This window comes from Podarcis tiliguerta, assembly GCF_965153285.1.
Source record: "Podarcis tiliguerta genome assembly, chromosome: 8".
In the NCBI taxonomy this organism is placed as follows: domain Eukaryota; kingdom Metazoa; phylum Chordata; class Lepidosauria; order Squamata; family Lacertidae; genus Podarcis; species Podarcis tiliguerta.
The window spans coordinates 61,101,472-61,121,710 of NC_139541.1; the positions used below are offsets into that span (position 1 = coordinate 61,101,472).

At 41.1% G+C, this 20,239-nt stretch overlaps 1 protein-coding gene and 1 long non-coding RNA gene across 3 annotated transcripts in view; one reads left to right on the forward strand and one right to left on the reverse strand.

Annotated features, from left to right (window-relative positions):
- Nucleotides 1-20,239, forward strand: part of MAN1C1 (mannosidase alpha class 1C member 1) — a 127,539-nt gene that overhangs the window by 19,337 nt on the left and 87,963 nt on the right. The gene's annotated exons all lie outside the window — the stretch shown is intronic.
- Nucleotides 12,939-20,016, reverse strand: LOC310684931. Its single transcript, XR_014514979.1, has 3 exons — nucleotides 19,803-20,016; nucleotides 16,442-16,516; nucleotides 12,939-14,747 (listed from the first exon to the last, which is right to left on the reverse strand). It is a non-coding gene; the product is annotated as an uncharacterized lncRNA (long non-coding RNA).

The window sequence follows — 20,239 nt, forward strand, 5'->3', positions numbered from 1 at the left end:
TAGAAGTGTAAATTAGGACTATAACCTGCTTGAATGAACTTTGCCAAAGTGAACTACTGAAATGGTAGACCATAGGTACAATTTCTCCCTGCTCTACTGTGATCATGTCACCTTTCATTTCTAGAGTCGGAAAAGGTATTTAATATATTTGGAAGTCAGATACATTTTATAGAAATCTAATACATGCTGTCTTCTGCTGTTCTCTGCAAGCTGAGTGAAAAAAGGTTGTATTGCAGATAAGTCTCTGGTTCTTTTCTTTCTACTCCCCCAGCCTGCGATAGATTTTTGCATTTCGTCTATCTCGGGTGCATTCGTGCCAACACAGTTTTACCACTAACCTGTCTAACATTGCAAATTCTCTTTTTTTGGCGGGGGGTGTAGTTGGAGCATATGAGTAATGGAGTTTTAAAATGTATTTACTGTTCATCGACAAGGTTGGTTGCCTAAAATGTATGCATATTTGCTTTATTGATGAAAGAGCACAAACAGAGGAAGTCCTTTTAACCCCCTTAGGCACATGAGATACTGCCACTGTGCCAGCATTGCCTGTTTAAGGATATTTCAGTCTTTCGGGGAATTCTGCTTCTCATTTTAATATTTGTTCTCAGCTATAAAACTGGGTGTGGAGGATGCTTCCTTTTTTTAAGCTTTTAAAAATGATTTGTAATCAACTGCTTCTGCAGGGCAGTGTAGTAAGCCATTCAAATGTCAAGCAACTGAGGATATGGCTCTTTCCAGACTGTACATAAGCAGAGACCATGATTAAGTGGGATTCTGGGGGAGCCATTGGCCTGTTCCAAACAGAGAGGAACTGCACAACTGTTTAATTTGTTAAAAATAACACTTGGGAACTTAAAGCATTGCCCCAAATAAGTAGAGAAGGGAAGGTGGACTATCTTAAGTAGTAGCAGCCCGTTGAACCTAGCCCTTTCACCACTTCTCTCAGGGGTTTTATTAAATAACTGTTCTACGTTCCCTCGAGTTATGGAAAGGTCAGAGGTGAGGTAATAATATTTGAAAGAAAATAAACACGTGTGTTTCATCTAGTAGATAAATCTTTAGATAACTTAGGCTCCATCTGCACAATGCATTTAAGGCATGACCGTACCACTTTATAAACAGTCATGCCTTTCCCCCAAAGAATCCTGGGGACTTGTTAAAGGAGACCCCTCACAGAGCTACAGCTCTCAGGGTTCTCTGGGAAGAGGGATTGATTGTTAAGACACTCTGGGAATTGTAGCTCTGTGTGGAAAATAGGGGTCTCCTAACAACTTTAAGCATCCTTAACAGACTGCAGTTCCCAGGATTCTTTGGGGGAAGCCATGATTTGAAGTCATAGTGCAGACGAGGTGTTATTCATGGGTGACCAATTTTAATTGTTGCTTACTGGATCTGACCAAAGGTCTGTCTAGTCCAACATACTGTTCCTAACAGTGGCCAGTCAGCCCACGAGCTTACAAAGGTACTACTGCTCTCCTGCTTGCCCCTAGTAGCTAATAATCAGAGGTAGCCTTGCCTCTTAGCATGGATGTTACACATAGCTATCAGCCACCAGTAGGTGGTCTCTTTCCTCTCAAGCTCTGAGCTAAGGTTACCCCTTTTCATTTTTTCAAGGCTGTTTTGATTCTGGTGAATTGCTGGAATATGCAATGAAAAAGCAAATATTAAAGTTGGCCTTTCCTACTAACTGAGTGGTAGGTTTCATTTATTAAATTTGAAATGTTATCTGTCCTTTTCCTTCTGTGTCTCAAAAATGCATTTACACTGAGGTTTTGTTAATATAAACATTTAATTTCAACTTGATTGATTGATCAGTGACTTTTAAAGGTGGATGACTTGCCAGCCAAAAATTATTTAATCCATCAGTAGGGCTATGTGTCATAGACTTAAGTTTTTATTTTATTTTTTGGAGAATGAAGGAGGATTGCAAAACAATACAGGCCACATCTACATGGGGATTTCCTGTTTGACTGCTCTGGGAAGCAGCTGTCCTGTTGCATCAGACTTTTCAGCTCTTCTTACATCTTTCATGGTTGAGGCTGATAGTTATCTCTTCAAATCAAATTGGTTCTTAGTATTATGCATGCTTAGGAAAGATTTACTTTTCAGACTTGATGTATAACATTAAGATGCATTGGTGGTTGCTGCCAGTCCACAAAGCTTCTGTTGCTGTTGTAATCTGCAGCAGCCTTTCCCCAACCTGGTACCCAGGTGTTTTGCACTACATCTCCCATCAGCCCTAGCTAGCGTGGCCATCCTGGGTACCATCTGGAGGGCATCATATTGGTGAAGGTTGGTCTATGGTTTGGAAGCTCTGCAGGCAATTGCCTGTGTAAGGTCACTAAGCAAATATGCAAGATAAGCAAAAATTCCTAGTCCAGTGTTTGGGCCAAAACTAGCACTTAAGAGAGAATTTTCATTCCTAACCTGTTGTTTCTCTGTTGTATTAATAAGGGTATTGGTGGAGGCATTTGCAGGAAAGGATTGGAAGGTATGGGAGGGATTAGGACTCCTGGCATCACTCCTCTCTGCTGTCTCTCTCATGCAAGTTGCCATCCATAATCACCCACATTATTTTTGCAAACACGGGTTTGGGACCACACATTTACCAGGTAAACATCTAGTTTGGCCTATGCTTGCATGTGTTTTTGTGTATGTGCAATAGGCTTTGCCAGGACTTCATGTTAGAGCACATAAGCTAGGATTGGGAAACTTTCAGCCTGCAGGACTAATTCAACCCACCAGGCCTTCCCATTCTGCCTGTGAGACCAATTCAGGCAAGCCATGCATACCTGTTTTACCAGTGACATCATATATGGTTAGTCTGGCTACTTGTTGGGTGCTTCCAACAACATCAAAATCTTTGATGTTAGTGGAAGCTAATGTACAGTTGAACTACATTCCAGTGTAATGGGACTTCACTTGAAGAACAACAAAATTGAATGTTGTAGTTGCTGATGTTGTGGCAAAGTGACTGGTGCTGTAATATTGGAAAGAGTATCTCTCACTCCACACTGTACAGTGGTTGGAGGATCTGTTAACTTTGTCAGCATATGAGTGGGTAGCTTTTCACATGCGGCAGCAGGACAAGGAGTTCTCTGATATTCAGTCTGTGTACACTGATTTATTTGCATGAATTGGAGTTGAGCAATGTGCCTGAGCTTCACCACTTAGCATAGTTTGTTGAATCATAGAATTGTAGGGTTGGAAGGGACCCAAGAAGTCATCTAGTACAAGCCCCTGCAATGCAGGAATATCAACTAGATCATATACGATGGATGGCCACTCAACCTCTGCTTAAAACCTCTAAGGAAGGAGAGTGCACCGCCTTTCGTGGGAGTCTGTTTAGTCAGAATCTCCTTCTTGTAACTTGAATCCACTGGTTCAGGTCCTAGAAGAAGAAGAAGAAGAGTTTGGATTTGATATCCCGCCTTTCACTCCCTTTAAGGAGTCTCAAAGCGGCTAACATTCTCCTTTCCCTTCCTCCCCCACAACAAACACTCTGTGAGGTGAGTGGGGCTGAGAGACTTCAGAGAAGCGTGACTGGCCCAAGGTCACCCAGCAGCTGCATGTGGAGGAGCGGGGAAGCGAACCCGGTTCACCAGATTACGAGACTACCGCTCTCAACCACTACACCACACTGGCTCTAGGCTTCAGAGCAGGAGAAAACAAGCTTGTTCCATTCTCCATGTGACAACTGTTCACATATTTTAAGATGGCTAACATACCTCCTCTCAGTCTCCTCTTTATCAGGCTAAATGTACCCAATTCCCTCAACCGTTCTTCATAAGACTTGGTTGCAGACCCTTTATCATCTTGGTTTCCCTCCTCTGCACACATTCCAGCTTGTCAATATCCTTCTTAAATTGTGGTGCCTAGTTGGAAGAGACCACAAGGGCCATCGAGTCCAACCCCCTGCCAAGCAGGAACTGGCACAACACTCCAGGTGTGACCAAGACAGAATTTGGGGGCTACAGCAGTAACCTTTAACTTTTGCCCTTATTGTTGGGAGGCAGGCATGTACATACGGATGGATTTATGTTATGTATTAATTTCTTTTTGTTGCATTGCAGTGGCTCTCCTTTTCCTTATATAAAAGTGTTGTTTGAGAGTGAATAAAAATAATAAATTTAAAAAGAATAAAAAGTTGGCACATGGGAATCTTGGAGAGATAAGGATATGGCTGACTAGGTAAAAAAAAGTTTTCCCACATCTGAAATATGGGACAAAATACATTGTGCACATCTTGGAGACTTTCTCTTTTTTCACCACTGCTGTCACCTTACTGTACCCATGTTTAAGGTTATTTTTTCTGCATATGAACTGATGGCAGTCATATGCTTATATGGGAGAAAATAAAAGGATGCACATCACGACTGTGTCTTATTGGGTTTATTTGTTCTCAGCAGTGTTCCATATTGCTTCCATTTTATTTTGTTTGTGCTAGAGAACTTAATCTGAGCCACTGAGAACCAAGCCTGCTTCTACCTGCTTAGCTTGTCCTTTCAGTTTCATAGCTCCACCTTTTGGCTTCTGTTTCTTGATCATGTGAGCTCAATGGAACATTAGAACTATATTTAGATGATTGTGTTGTGCATGATTGAATCCACCTGTAATAACAGAGATATGAAAGCAAAGTACACATATTTATTATGCTAATGCTGAAGAATTAAGGACAGTTGGGCTGTGCAACTGGAATAAACACCATTGCCTTATATCCTTGTTGATTGCTTATTTTTGCCAATCAGTCAGAAATACTGGGGAAGCATACATGCATTTGTGTTACCAATTCTACTTTGGTCACAAATAAGTCAGATTTGGTCAGAAGAGTTTGAGGAAACTTTTACACTTGCTTCCAAGTAAGGGAAGAAGTTGAGTGCTATAACCACTGGCTTCTCTGTTCTAGTGAACCATCAAGAGTACATGGTTGGTTACAGCACCTTTCTACCTAAACGACAATCCATAATGTGATTACCTGAGTCTGTGAAACTAGGGCCAGCGAAATACCAGGGTATGCTGGCCCCAACTTCATGCATGAGCATCTTGGTTTTCTTTCAGATCACTGTATGTTTATATTAAATAATTACCTTAGCCTCTAATTATCTAGAGCTGCTGTGCATGTGTGTGTATGTGTGCTTAATTTCCTCCAAGTCAACAAGCAGGATTGAAGTGAGTGGAGGTATTACCATTAGCCCTTAGCTTCACTAGGAAGAGGCGATAATTAGGCGTAGGTAGTACAGTAACTCTCTTAGGTATTCATGTAGTCAAGAGGTGAAGAAAGAAATGGGAGGAGTGATGAAGAGAAACTGAAGTTAGGAATTGGAACATAGCTTTAACCTCAGATGGAAACACCTGGAGTTTGATGTTTTTGCAGAGGGTCTCAGCTTTTTAACACTTCTAGATCATATTTCCTGTTGACATTTTCTGGTTTTACTGATAACATGCTCATTCTTCTGAAGACTGCGAGCCCAGTGCTCTCTTTCTCCGTGTTAGTGTCTTTAAAAACAAAGTGGTTTTATTATGCCTGTATTAAAAGGCTTTTGCTTGTAGTGAAGAGATGAGCTTCCTGGTTAAAAGTAACTAAGCGCTGTTGTTATAAGACTTCATACTTCATCCTGGTGGCATCTGTCTAAGCAAGTCCAGCTAATAGATTAAACTTCTGGCGTCAGAGCAGAGAATGCCATTTGAATTGCCAGCATTTATTAATGCAGATTTACAACTCCTCTACCCTGAGGGAAGTTTCATGAATATTCAGTTGTACAACTGAAAGAAAGATGGATCCTTGTCCCCAAAGGCCTTGGAGTTTCAGAAAAGGTGCTTGCAACTCATGACCCAGCAAGTTAAATGCAGCTCACCAGTTTTACACAGTGGTCTATACTGCATATGTGTGAAGGACTGTGGAAATTAAACAATTACAGTTCATACTGTTAGGCTAATGTAAGCTAATTTACTGAGAGCTTATAAGGATTCCATAAGAGGGTCCTTGAGTAAAATGCTGCAATATGGAATATTTCTGTTCAGGGTTCCAGCATGCCCTTTTCAAGGCTACTCCATCCCACTCCATCCTGCCACCACACTTTCTCTCATCTGTCATTCTGTGTCCATTGAGAATGCTCAGGCCTTATTAAGCTGTGCTTGTTTGCTTTTTTTTTTACCACCATCCCAGTCTTTTTCAAAAACATACTTTTGCAGATCTTTGGATTTTCACAATCTTGTTGGTGCCTCCTTCTTGCATGTGGATGGTGCCATTTGACTACATGAGGATCCACACATGGATAATGAGTTTACTATTAGCATATAGGATATTTGGTGTAGCTAGAGGCCTTCCTAGCCAGGCAGAGATCTTCTAGAGGAGGGGTTCATAACCCCTCCTGGTCTATGAAGGGATCCATGGCTGGGTATTAGGGGTCTGTGAACCAGGTGCAAATTGTATGCAAAATGTTGGGTGTACTGTTGATGTGCGTTTTTCTAGGGAGAGTCTCTAAAGCTTTCATCAGATTCTCAAAGGGGTCCATGATCCCCTAAAGGTTAAGAACTGTCTTTGGCAGAATTTATTAATTTATTTATATTTTACCTAGCTCAGAACATAAATGAAGAACAGAGAATGTTTTATTAATTAATTAATTAATTACCTGCCCTTTACCATAAGACCCCAAGGCAGGTTACATCATTAAAACACAATATTAAAAACCGTTTAAAACAGCTTATGTAGCGATGAAACACCTACCAGATGTTTGCCAGCCCCTTATTTGTTGTAGTCCCATGAATTATGCAGGAATTATGCTGATAGAAAGGCAATAAATAAAATAAATAAATAAAACCATAGTAAAAATTAAGATTAGCACACCATTACACCCTCCCAAACCCCCATTATTTGGTACAAATACAATTGTATGTGTATGTATCTAAGCATGTAAGGAAAAGGGTTCACCACTGCGCGCTGCACTCTCAATCTGGATCCGTAACACTCCTCTGTCATTGCTCTCTTTAAAGACCTGGCCTTAGTTCTGTGTAGAACAATTACACTTTACTGAAATGGACATCAAAATGTAATAATCTTTGTGGTGGTGCAAGTGTCCAGTAATTTATTAGCCGTTAATGCCATTTTCAGTCTGTTGCAGGGCAGGCATCTGTTTATTCTCTGTTTGGTTTCCCTTGGAAATAATAAAGAAGAGTAATTAAGAGCAGCACCTTTGCCAGTTTTCTAAATAGAAAGATTTGTGATGTGGTGAAAGTAAGTGCCTAAAACATCAACAGACCCGGGGTGGGAGCATCCTGTTTTTCTAGCTTACAGGATAAACTGGATTTGTGAAATCATGTGTCAATCTTGAGGGCACCTCCCCTGCTCACTGGAGCGGGCTTCACTCTTAAATGAACCAGGAAAAGTGGGTGGTTAAAGAAAATAAAGTGCTGAACAAATGGTGCAGATGAAGAAGCCAGGTGCTTGGAAAGAAACCATAATAAATTGGACAGGCTGCCAGAAGTGACACCTCTGTGTGTGTGTGTGTGTGTGTGTGTGTGTGTGTGTGTGTGTGTTTCAATCCCTGAGCTGTATGCCTGCATTTTGTGTTGTGGGCCCAAACCTGTGGAACTCCCTCCCAACTGAGATTAGGCAGGACCCTCCTTGCTGAACTTCAGGCATGTGAAAAAGACCTTTTTCGTTGCAGCAGGTGTTGTAAGGAATTGAAAGTCCTCCTCTGCTTCCACCCCTAAGCAAAGCATCCTTTTCCACAGGGCAGCACATGAGAACAGCAGACTCCAGTCTTCAAATGCAGCTTAGCTCCCGAACACCCAAAAAGTAGGAAGCTCTTTACATGTCTTTGGCAATGACCCACATTTGGCAAAGACCAAAGCTGTGTTCCTTCTCAATCCTAGTCCTGCTCCTAGACTTGGGTGCATTTTTGATGTTCCTTCTAAGGTGGTCAGTGGCGATTGTTGGGTTCTTGCATCTGTGCTGTACTGGTGTGTGACGGGCATTGGTGGGCGGAGAGGAGGTTAAATAACACCATCTTGACATCCATTGTAACAGCTTCTGTGTTGTTGCTCATTTCTGAGAACCAAACAGGTGGAAAGCCTGCTTTTGGGAGTCCTAAGTCACTTCTGCCCATCCAATAAGCAGAGACGGAGAAGAGTGGCTAAGCCTTCCTACTGCCACTGTTTTTCAATCCCCTCCTCACATGTTGGAAACATGCAGAGGAACAGGAAGTACGTGGGAGAGGAGTGGTGAGCAGAGGAAGAAAACTTCCCACCTGCAGCCACCCATTACTTACCTTCACCACTTATCAGATATGTGAGGAGTTGATCTGTTAGTGTGGCTGCACCTGTGCTTTGAAACCTGTGCTTTGGATATTTTTCTGCAGAGCATTTTTCTCAGCCCTTGGCATGTCTGAAGATCTGTGTGTGACTTGTGTGTTCTGACACCAAGTCTTGCTGGAAAAATATACTGTCTTTCTCTAACTTCTTGTTCTCTGGCACCAAGTTGGGAACAAGGGTCTCTGCGATATTTTGTGCTAGGCACGCTGAGATTCTCAGCAAGAGAGAACTTGCCTGTTTTTTTCTAATTAGGAGCTTCACAGAAACTCTGAAAAGAGTGACCTGCCATGTCAGAGCCCTCAAGGCAGCCTCCAGGTATTTCTTGGGACGAGACATCTAGAGGTAAAAGGAATTTCCGGTTCAGCTTCTGCTGGAGACATAAAACTCAGGAGAGAACTGTATTGGGAGATTATTTTTGTATTAATGCCAAGAATAGAGGATTAAAAAAGGACACAGGAAACTAAAAGAAAGGGAGAGAATAGTTTTACTCCCCCACTCAGTTTTTCCAACATGACTAACGAACAAAGGATGAGATTCAGGAGTAGGGAAGAAAGAGAAATTGGATTAAATGAGAACTGAACCTAATCTGCAGTTTTTGAAACAATACACAAATCAAAACACAGCCATCCTATGGAATTTGTACTTTTCTGAATTTTGATGTAGCTTTTCAGCCAAGTACTGTGTACAAAAATGCATATACTAGGATACATTATAATAAATGCATATACTGGTGAATACATACTCCAGTTCATTGTCTTAGAGGAAATGCTTTTTCTCAGGAAAAATTATCTGCAGAAATGTGCACTAAAATGTTTATGAATTTTCTTGAGGACTTTAAATAATAATTGCAACTATGATGTGGAGAACTGAATTTATGTTCAGGAAATAAGAGTTTTTCTAATTCTCTTTTAAAGCCATTGAAATTGGTGACCATCACTGGCTGTGGTGGTAATGAGTTCCATAGTTTAACTATGTACTACACGTTGGATGTCTATGAGTGTTCTAGTGTTAAGAGGCAGGGCACATTCTGTATGCGATGCATTATATTATAAACTTATATCATGTAACCTCTTACTGATCATTTCTCAGAACCAAACAGTTCCAAATGCTGTAGCCTTTCCTCATTAGGGAGCTGCTCCATCCCCTTGACAATTTTAGTTGTCCTTTTCTGAAACTTTTCCATGTTCCTGAACTACAACTCCTATAATCCCAGGCCTTTGGGCTTGCTGACTAGGGTTGATGGGTGTAGCAGTCCAGAAAACATCTGGAGGGCCCCATGCTAGCTACCTCTGCTGTATGGTCTTTCTCTGTTTGCCCCCCCCCCCATCTATCCTGCTGATCATAATGTTAATCATTTTGTGGCTTCACTGACTCAAAAAATAAAAACAGGACTTAATTCAACATTCATTGATCTCATCTGCATATGGCTCCACTTGTGGGGGTTGGCGGATGATTTAAAGGTTTCTTGCGGTCATGTCAGATAGCTTTGGAAAACTGGGATTTTTATTAAAAGTTTGGGAGTATATATAAACTTAATGCCGTTCTGAAAATGCAGGAGGAAATCTCTTCCTTATTTTTCACTTTCTCACCACTCCAGGAAGCTGTATCCATCTCAGTGCTGTTATTCATCACAATCTACCTTAGCACCATATTTTCATAACTCCCAGTGTGTATTTGGTTTACATTAAGCAGAGCTTTAACTTTGCATTACCCTTCCTGTGCACGCCTGCTGTATACATTTCCCTCCCCTAAGGGATTATTTATCTTAAATTATGCAAGCATTGAGAACCAGGGTGGTTTGGTAGATAGTGACAGGCTTGGCCTGGGTTCAAACCCCAGCTTGGTTATGTATTTACTAACAGCCTTAAGCAGTTGCTACCTCAGCTTCTGTGAATAACAGCACAAGTATAGTAGTCCATCTCAGAGGCTGTCAAAGGGAAGAAAATGAGAAGAGATATTAAGTGCTAAATGGATGAGTAGCGGATAAAACAGTCTATGATAGTGCTCAGTGACTGGATAGGCCCATTAGCTGATCTAGAACAGAACACTGAAAGAGACAAGTGCCTTCTCTTCCTTTTAGGAGGTGTGTGGTGTGTGCATGTGTTCTTGTATATACCAGCAATCCATTTCAGTTTTTCCCTTTCTGTCCCACTACTAAACCTCATGTGCTTTACGGAAGTACAGAACAGGTTCTTAATCTAAAACTGTTTTTATTTGTACTGAATTGCAAGGTTCTCCCCTCTTTTTATGATTTTCTTTAACCAGATTTGCAGAAACATGTCAAATCTATATTACAGATTCTGGTTGCAAGAGCAGTCCATGATTAGTGCTGATATATATACCTGTAATGCTATATCATGACTTCAGATAACCATGGAAGGGAAATGTGCACGCAATAGTTGAGGGAGGAACATGGAAGATTCCCAGTCTGTGGTCAGGAGATTGAAATGAAACAGTTGAGCCTTTTAATAAAGAGAAGAACAAATTCATTACAACTTAGTCCTGAAAACACATTTAGCCTAAAGAATGATCTGATAGAAACCATCACATTCCTAAAATGTCCAGTCCACCTTCTGGTCATTTTCTGCAATAAGAAAGAATTTTAAAAGTTTTTAAACAGCTGAGTTACAAGTATCATGAGGCATAACTGGATTTTGATAGCATGAAAACTTAAATTGTGGTTCTTCTGTGGCCCATAGAACAAAAATTGTTGACCAGAGAGCTGCCTACTCATCCCTTTAATGATTACTTTATCCTTGATTATAATAATATTTACTTCTTACGCTCATTTATTACACAAGCTGTATTCTTTCACCCATTCAGTATTCGCTGACAGGAAATCTTTTGGTCTCTCTCTTTTTGGGGAGGGGGTCAGAAAAGTATGGCAGAAGGTATAGGCACGTTAATCCTGGAAAATAGCTGCGATTTTTGACGCAGAGCTGATTGCTTCTTGAATGGCAGGGTGTAGCATTAGCAGGTTGAAAACAATTGCTTCCTCTAGACTGGGTGGTACAGATGCAACAGTACTGATCCCTGAACTATGACTGAAGGTGAGCCACAGGGTCGTGCCCCTCTCCTCCTTTGTCAGCATTAGCCATAGTGCTGTATTACGTTTGCACCAATGGTTTGTGATGGCTAGTTTTAACCAGAATTTGAAAGGAATGTGCCCAAGTACAGTGGTGCCTCGCAAGACGAAAAGAATCCATTCTGCGAGTCTCTTCGTCTTGCGAAGCAAGCCCATTAGCGGATTATCGCTATTAGCGGCTTAGCGGGCTTAGCGGATCAGCTGTTAAGCGGCTTAGCGGCTTGAGAAAAGGGGGGGGGAGGAAAAAACCCCCGCAGGAACTCGCAAGACATTTTCGTCTTCCGAAGAAAGCCCATAGCAAATTTGTTTTGCGAAGCACCTCCAAAACGGAAAACCCTTTCGTCTAGCGGGTTTTCCGTCTTGCGAGGCATTCGTCTTGCGGGGCACCACTGTACTTGTTAGCATTGGCACACCTTCAGAGTAGACACCATGATTACTGCTGAGAAGGGGAAAGATTGGAACCGATTTGTCTCTGCACCAAGATGGTTTTCAAACCTAGCTGGTTCAGATGTAATAGTGAACTATGATGTAGTGTTATGTCAGCAAGCTCTGTGCTCATACACCCTTTCGTCCCTTGGGCACACCTCACTTCAAAGGTGTCTCATCAGGCTGGACAAGATTAAAAATCCAAAGCAAATTATTTTTAAAAAGATAAGTGACAAGTTGTTGTTTGCCTGTTGTTTAGAGGAAGCTATTTAATATTTTAGTGTGAGCATCAGGATGATGGCTTTTGAGGTCAGGCTGGCACACACAATTCTTTTCAGGGGGAAGTAAATATCTTTTTTTTTTTTGGATCTTGCCTGACAGTTTTGGAGCTTTGACATTGTCTCACAGTTTTGTTTGCTCTTTTCTTTGGTTTTGTTATAGCTGATTCAAGTTTAAAATTAAATGCTTCCGTTGGGATCTTTTTGTGGCACCTCAGTCTTTTTATTAGCAGGTTTTCATTATTTTCTGGATTTTCCTTTCAATATAATGAACATATTGTTTTTGTTTCAGTTTTATGGAGTCCTGCTATTGTGCACTTAGCTTTAGCTGAGATGGGGAACCTGTGGCCAGCCCTCTCAGATATTGTTGGATCAATGGCAGACAAAATCTTCACAATAATGATAATTTCCATTCTCCCTTCTGATTTAGTGGCAAACCATTTTGCCCACGAAGCAAGACTGCAATTACACTTAAAACTAAAGTTTGCAATCCTGATTAGCAGGCAAAACATAGGGTCAGATAAGTAAGGCTATTGAAAGTGTGAATGCAGTTAACAAATGTGCATCGCATTCACATAACAAATGTTATGTAAATGGGAAGAAGGGTGGGATATAAATATATATTTTTTATCAACATCATCGTCATCATCAAGCCACAGAGAAGCCTGAACAGCCTTGTGGGTGAAGTGAAGAAGTTTGAGACCATGGCCACTAGAAAGACAAACTCTGTCTCCCAAGGTCTTCTCCCAAGTTCTCAGTGCCACTTGAGCTTCCTAACAGCTGCTACTTACACGGAAAAAAATTGCATGTTAATGTTAATCTAGGGGCCAAATTAGATGGAATGACAAACTTTGGTTTTGTAGCAAAATTTCAAGTGAGACTGGAAGCTGGAATTTGGGAGTATATAAAATACAGGGCTCACTCAGACTATGGTTTGTTGTTACATCTGAACCTCCACACAGTGTTCCGGGGAATCCTGAGGTTCTTGAGAAGGTTATCTGGAGTTCCATGGTGATGGAGGTTCCCAAAAAAACTTGGTGTCAGTGTTCCCTGTGGTTACCTACACATTACAGGGGGCACAGCGACTTTGCCCTGCAACTTGCCCCCTAATTCTCAAAGTTCATTGGTAGATGGGATGGTGTTTGCAAGTCAACACAGAAATTGTTCCTTGAGGAGCACTATTCATCGAAAACCAATGTCCTGACTACCACCCCGAGTGGAATAAAAAAGTAAAAAGTGCAAGTTTTATTTGCTTTGTTCCTTGAGTTCTGTTGTTCAGAAATACCCTACCCCGTTTTGCTTTGCACTCTAGAATATGATTTGCAGGATTAGATAAAGGGGATTAGGGCAAACAAGGGGCCTCTTTTTCCTTCTGCAGCCCCAGGGATGTCAAAAACCTTCAGCCACTAATAGAATTGCCTGTAAGATCTAATTAAGAGAGGTGAAGGGACCCAAAATAGCATTTCCTCCCTGCCTATTGCAGCCCCCACTCCACAGTTAGCCCCCTAGCCTTGTGCTGTTTCACCCTCCAAAGCCATTGCCACTCACTTGCATTCTGCTGCCTCATTAGAAAGCAACAACTTGCAAAGTCAACCAGTTCTGTTGTGATGTTTCCCAAATTAGGTACCTCTGGGATTATTGCTTAATATAGCTCCTGTTTTTAAGGCTTTAAAAATATTTCTCATGGCTCTGTACAGCTGGGTTTGGCATTTAATTAGGAGTTAAGCTGTGTTTTGAAATATTTTTTCTTCCTTTTCAGTTTTCATGGGGGGGGGGGAGGGATTTGGTGAGTCAGGAGGTCTCCAGGGCACTGTTCCTACTTGTGCTTCGGTTAGCATATCTGACCTTGGGTAACTCAGCTCTCTTGCTCGCTAGCGTTTTCATTGTTTGCAAATTGGGAGTAAGAATTTGCGTTTGTCACAATTGTTTTGGGGTTTAATCTAATAATAATTGAAATATATTGCAAGCGGCTGGCTAAGTATGACTGGCCCGATCATCTCCTTTTTGATGAATGGCATTTTTCTTCTTCTGACTTGAAAAAGGACATCACACTTGGAAATTATTACAGTATTGGAATGGATTTGAGCAGGCTGCCCTGAATTCCCCCCAAATGTATTTAGCACGTTTTGTACATTGCCTAATATTTGCTTGAGCCTGATGAAAACCAGACCAAGGCTAACTGGGCATGGTATCATTTCTCCTCTAATGCCTTTTGTGCAGTTGGGCCTGAAAATCGATGTGGCAATTCAGCATCCTTGGGGAATATTGCAGCAAAAAAAAAAAAAAAAGGGAAGAGAAGTAAAACAGCCTCTAATATTTTTCATTTTCATAGTATGAGAATTTCATGTCCACAGTGTACTTGCTCACATAACCCATGTATCTGTGATTTTGTCCCTTTTTGAACTTTCGCTGTCAGGAAAAACCTCCTGGCAGGGCGAGAAATGTCCTCTTTCCTCAGTGGAAGCTTTTTCAAGTAGAAGAGTGTCTCGGCTGATGAAACACTTTGGTATTGTTCATTCCAATGAGGCTATCAGCTGTGATAGCTGCCATCATGATTTGGACGGGAAGTTGGAGGTTGGGTATTTCTCAAAGTCTCATTCTTGATCTTCAGTGATACTTTTCTCCAGATCCACAAGATCTAGAATCTAGATTTGTACTCAAAAAAATAGAAATAAAGAAAAGAAGTCTAAAATGGACAGAATAAAAGTACAGACGTGTTTAGTCCATGAGCCAAGGAAGAGGCACATTGGCTTAATTCTTACTATTGTGCAATCTAAACTGGGTTGTGAACTAGCTGCAGTGATCCTCAGGCGTTGATGTTTTGCCTTCTCTATGTGAGTAGCAAACATTGGAAGTCTCTGGGTTCCAGTTTGCAGAAAACCATAATTTGTTCTTTTATCCAAAGATGGCAAAAAAGTACTTTGTGATCAAACTAGGATCTCAAGCCATAATTTGATCCTTTTTGATGGAAAAATATGGTTTACATAAAGAGCAAAGGAACAATATGAGCCCAAGGCTTACTAGGGGTAGTTCTTGTAACAACAAACCATGGTTTGGGCAAGGCCCAGACCTCTGCAGGCACCATTTCCAAGGTTAATTCACAGTTTCCACATGTCCAGGCGATTTGTTTCCTTCTGCCTCTTCTTCTAACAGCAGAATTAACATTAAGGAAGCATGTCTTTTAAAAGCGAGGAATTCTGCACGTGAATTCATAGAAACTGCAAAGGCATATGAGTCCTGGTGTCAGGTATCCCAGCAGACAAATGTGAAGTCAAAAAACACAAGGATTCCAAATTATTTTCAAATATTTATAAGGCTATCTTTTGGAAGAAATCTGCTCTTTTGAAGCCAGACATACTGTTTCCACCACCCAGGATCGCATATGCGGCAGATTCTTGGCATTTCTATCTTGTAGCACCAGATTTTGGCACAAAGTGCTTCATGCTTGGAATCAAGCTTCCTAAGAATCAGCCAGTGCTTAAAATCTTGGGGCAGCGCCAACTCTAAATGAAATGAAGCATGTTCATCTTGAATTCTGCTTCAGTTTCCAGTTTGCAAAATGTGCCACCTAATCCCTTTCATCCTGAACAGATAGGTTTGGGCAGATCCACAGCATACATTTAAAGCAATGCACATGACTGGGAACTCTAGTTTCCCCCTCACATAGTTACAATTCTCAGCACCTTTACCAACTTACAGTTCCCAGGATTCTTTGGGGAAGTCATGCATTGGATATCCATTGGATATGCTTTAAAGTTTAAAGTTGTTGACCTTTTTTTTTTTTAAGGGAGGGGGAAAGCCATGTTGAGCTTTTTTTAGGGGAGCCAAACTTCTTGAGCTTCTTTGGGGGGAGCCAGTGATCTACCACAGACATCCAGTGATCTACCAGTAGATCACAATCTACCTGTTGGACGTGCCTGCTGTAGAAGTCTTGGTGCTTGATGCTGAGGAGGCATTAGTATTCCTTTAACGGTGTTAACCTTTACTCCAGAGAGAGAAACATTTTAATACTTTAATAATCATATTTTGCTTCTGAGTGATTCAGTTTGCCTGAGAGGTTAAGTGCATTCAAAGAAATTTTATACTTCTTGCAAGCTTAAGTGTAATGGCCATTGGATTTGTCTTAAAGACTTTTGCTTGCAGTGAAGTATGCATGAGGGCTGCCCTTTGCCTCACCTTCTCATTGACCTTGCATTTGCACACACTAATGGTTCCAATCAGGGCTAATGAGGTGATGTAAGGTATTAAGACAGAAGATAATGAATATAAGGTGATGGTCCAAGCAGATGATGTCACGCTGACTCTAACCCTGTATCGTCTATAGCTGCAGTGCTCTGACTTACCACATCATTTATTCCTTCTTGAATGATTGGGATAAATCAGAATTTCTTGATGGGGAATTTCTGTTGAAGGCCTTCTAAGGTAGGCCAAAGAGAACATTAAGAATTTTAATCCCCAAACAACTGGCACATTCTCAATTTATCATGGATGTGCGGTTATCAAAGACCACCTTAGATTTGAAACATCAGCAGGCATTAGAGCTTCCTCTCCCTTCTCCCCTGATACAGTTAAAATGAATGTTACCTCTTTTGAGTTGTTTAATTAAATAAATTAAATAACTTGTCTAAATTGCCTAGTTTCATAAAACAAATTATATTACCTGCAGTTTCCTGTGGAATGACAAATGACCGCACATCTCCTTTTTAAAACTACAGTCTTTAGAACTACATTTGAAGAGTAAGGGGCTTCCCTGTTCCTATGCTTGCTGCTTATCTCTCAGCCATATTATTCTCACAACCTTTAAGGTGGCAACCCAGCAACTCTTGGAAGCATTGAGATGGATTAGTTTGGAAACAACCTGTCTAAAGCCATTGTGTAGCACTGTAGTGATGGGGGCAATGCATCTTTCCCCCCCACAAAAGATGAAAAATGATGTACAGTGGTACCTCGGGTTACATACACTTCAGGTTACATGCGCTTCAGGTTACAGACTCCACTAACGCAGAAATATTACCTTGGGTTAAGAATTTTGCTTCAGGATGAGAACAGAAATCATGCTCTGGCGGCGCTGCAGCAACAGGAGGCCCCATTAGCTAAAGTGGTGCTTCAGGTTAAGAACAGTTTCAGGTTAAGAACGGACCTCCGGAACGAATTAAGTTCTTAACCCGAGGTACCACTGTACGTGTGGGAGTTTCTTGCTTGCAGTTAAGTAAGAGCTGCATAAATGGCAACCAAATTGGAGAAGGGCCATAGCTCAGTGGTAGAACATCTGCCTTGCAGGCAAAAGGTTCCCAAGTTCAATCCAAGGCATCTGCTGGTAGGGCTGGGAGAGATCCTTGTCTATAAGTTTGGAGAGCTGCTGCCAGTCAGAGTGTAACCACACTTCCTCTTGTCCTGCTTCTTTGCCCCAGAGAAAACCACTCTTTGCTGCTCTGTTGGAGCAAACAGCAATTTGGGTTTCTTTCCAGATTGACTTTTGTTCCAATTTAGAGCTGAAGAGCAGGTTTTTCCCTGGGGAAGGAGTGGGGCAAGGGGAAAACTGTTGGGATCTGTGCTTTCTAGACACAGGAGAAGGGACAAGTAGAAGTGTGGGCATCCCCTAAATTTCAGCTGAGCCTACTATTATTACTTTCCTTGAAGATACCCTTATCTTATCTAAGGCTACAATTCCTTTTTATCTTTACTTAATGAAAGAGGAAGCTCTGAACGTAAAGCCTTTGTGTTCAGAATCTGGCTGTTCAATCAGATCGTTGCATTGGAATCAGGCTCTGGGAGGAAGACCTAAATTATCTTTAGAATTGTGCAAAACACTGGTGCAACTAAAAATTCTCTTGCATAGCTATTGGTTCTCTGTGGCTTTTATAAAGCTGTTCCCCACCCCCTCCATTGCTAGTTTGAATAGCTGGCTATGTGGTGAAATCACAGTCAATTTTACCACAACTTCTTTTTTCTTTTGGACTATCTCAATCCTCCCAGAGCACAGTGGAGGAATGTGCATATTCTTCCAGTACAAAAATTGGTGAATTACCAATTGAGTCTTTCTGGGGCTCTGATTCAAGCACTGTATGCAGGAAAGTCTGTTGTCTGCTAAAATTCAGTGCAGGTCGTCTACAGTTTTGGGTTTTTTGTTTTTGTTTTTGATCATAGTGGACCTTAGCTGATTGATGCAATTTGGTCAAGCCTTTTCAGGTAGAATCCATTCAGAATAATGGTACATCCATATGGGAATGGGACCATACCACTTTACATTGGGTGGGTGTTACTCGTTTAAATGCTTCCCATTAATTTGTTTTTTGTTTTAAATTACACCCAAAAGAACCAGTCACCTTGTATTTAGAAAATTAGCACTTCGAGATTCACTGTTAGCTGTGCTCTTAATTCTAACACTTGAATGCTTTCCTCACTGAAGGCTTACAGTCGTAGACAGAGCTGACTTTTTTTACTCCCTAGCCCTATTTATTTATTAATAATTAGAAATTGTATTGGAAAAGGTAAACCTCCCCCACAATCTAGTTGTTTGAACATTATAAGAATGTATTTGCTTTGTTGATAGCAACAGTATTTATAGTAAACAGAAAATGTCAGTATCTGTCTACTATTTAGGAATAAATAAATAGCATAAATGTATTTATACTTCTGCACCAGCTTTGGTAGGCTTTCAAATCTCATTTCAGCACAACTTTTGATGTGTGTGTGTGTGTTCGTGTGTGTGTGTGTGTGTGTGTGTGTGTGTGTAGCTATAAGTGGATGCCATTACTGTTCTGTGATTTCATTCACACAGGATCTGATGTCTGGAACAGAATTTGGGATGTGACAAACCCTGCATTCATTTAAAACAAACAAATACCCTAGCAAGGTCTTAGTCCTTATTACTGAGAAGGACAGTTGTCACTCCCAACCAGCCCCAGGCAGCTGTTCAGGTTACTTCGATAAGAGCGCACTGGCTGATTTTTTCCTTTCCACTTTGGCAGTGGAATTGTTCCGTGTGCCTCAAATTATGTAACAGCTAAAGTGTTGTGCTGGGCTGGGAAACCAGGATTCAAATCCCCACTCGGCCATTATGGTCACTGGGTGGCCCTGGGCCAGCCTAACCTCACAGAGTTGTTAGAATGGCAAAATTATATCTCAAGGTTAGTAAATTCCCATCTTCAGGTGGTAGAAAATAATATTCATATGGTTTTAGGGTCCTACTCCTGGATTGCTTCATTTGGTGTATTCTACAATATTTAGACTTCTGCACCAGCTTTGGTGGGCTTTCAAATCTCATTTCAGCACAACCACAAAAGCAAAGGAAGAGAATAAAAATTCCAAAATGCACAGTTGAACCAGCAAAAAGTCACAGACTAGCTTTCAAGTTCTCCAGCATTATGCAAAACACAAATCTCTCTCTCTTTAATATCACTGTACAACAACCAGTTTTAGGTGCTTGATTTTTTAATTTTAAAAATACTTATAATAATATCATCCTATCTAGTTCCCATTTAATACAGAATAAAGGACTTCCAGGGAGTCTTAAAATCATAGAATTGTAGAGTTGGAACAGACCACAAGGGTCATCTAGTCCAACCCCTTGCAATGCAAGAATCTTAACTAAAGCATCCGTGATAGAAGGCCACCCAACCTCTGTTTAAAAACCTCCAGTGAAGGAGAGTCCACAACTTCCTGAGGGAATCGGTTCCACTGTTGTCAACAGCTCTTACCGTCAGAAAGCTCTTCCTGATGTTTAGTAGGAATCTCCCTTCTTGTAACTTGAAGCCATTGGTTTGAGTCCTACCCTCTGGAGCCAGAGAAAACAAGCTTGCTCTATCTTCCATGTGAGCAGAGTTCATTTTAACAGGATGCATTTGGCATCAAGACTTCCCAGGAACTCTGCCCTCCCGATTCCTGATAAATGGGAGTTGGCTACGATTACGCAGTGTGTAGGGAAGGCATTCTGTGCCTGTTTGGACACTCTCCTCTTGTTGTTCCACACTCTGTAAGGCTGAGACCTGACACTGGAAGCTGACTCGGTTTTCAACTCTGCCACCTTTTTGTAGAATCTAATCCCAGGATTAATTTATACAAATTAGTGAAAGATCTGCATTAAGGACTGTTAAGTAATGCAAAGGCTAGTAGCTGCCTGTTTGAAGTCCTATTA